Source organism: Dermacentor silvarum, chromosome 10, assembly GCF_013339745.2.
Source record: "Dermacentor silvarum isolate Dsil-2018 chromosome 10, BIME_Dsil_1.4, whole genome shotgun sequence".
In the NCBI taxonomy this organism is placed as follows: domain Eukaryota; kingdom Metazoa; phylum Arthropoda; class Arachnida; order Ixodida; family Ixodidae; genus Dermacentor; species Dermacentor silvarum.
Window position 1 is genome coordinate 114,294,592 of NC_051163.1, and position 859 is coordinate 114,295,450.

An 859-nucleotide genomic window follows, 5' to 3' on the forward strand; every position below is an offset into this window, starting at 1 on the left:
ATTGTGATACTACTATAAAGTTGCAGTCTACTGGAAGTTGCACAGATCACAGTCCCAACAGTCTATAATAGAAAATACTTGTCACATTACCGTGAGCATTAAAAGTAGGCACAGCATATGAGCAAAATGGAAAGGAAGGTGTCGCACTTGTTTCTCAAGTCCTCTGGAAGTGTGTAGCTCTAAACATGCCTTCTGGAGTTGTTTGACTTGTTTCCCCAACAGCTGCGTGGCAGCTTTTGCAAGAGTGCACAATACCGTGCCACATTCAATTTCAGAAGCACGGTGTCTACAAACATGGTGCATATTATCAAAACTCGCTGCTAGCCAAAAATAAAGTTCATTGCCTGCCTGCCAAATTGGCTACAGTAGTTAACTGGATAGATGTTAACACATTAAAAAATCCGAGGACTTAACCTAAGCACTTCTTATGAGTTGTGAATACGAAAGCATCAATGTCCAATTGAACACCGTTGAGCAGTCCTTCGAATCATGAACTCCTAGACCATGGGCAAGCGAGCGCGTTGAGATGCTTGGTGCGTTTTGATTTGGCCTTACCGAGGTGCAGTTAGAATGCAGGCGAGAGCTTGCACGGATAACACAGGTTTTCGAGAGCGAGGGTGACATGGCGTTGCAGCGACGCCCTCTCCCCTCACGCAACACCTGGATCGCTAGCGCAGCAGCATGTGTGCCCTTTCGCCTGCTCTGCTCCATCGAGGCACAGCTCTTGACGTGGCATCGCAGCCAATGGCAATGGTAGCTTAGGTGCTGTTTCGCTGTTACAGACAGACGCAAGGCTCAATGGGCCATTTGACGCTCTCGCATCAAAATACAAGAAATGTGGAAGGACCTGACAGGTGCT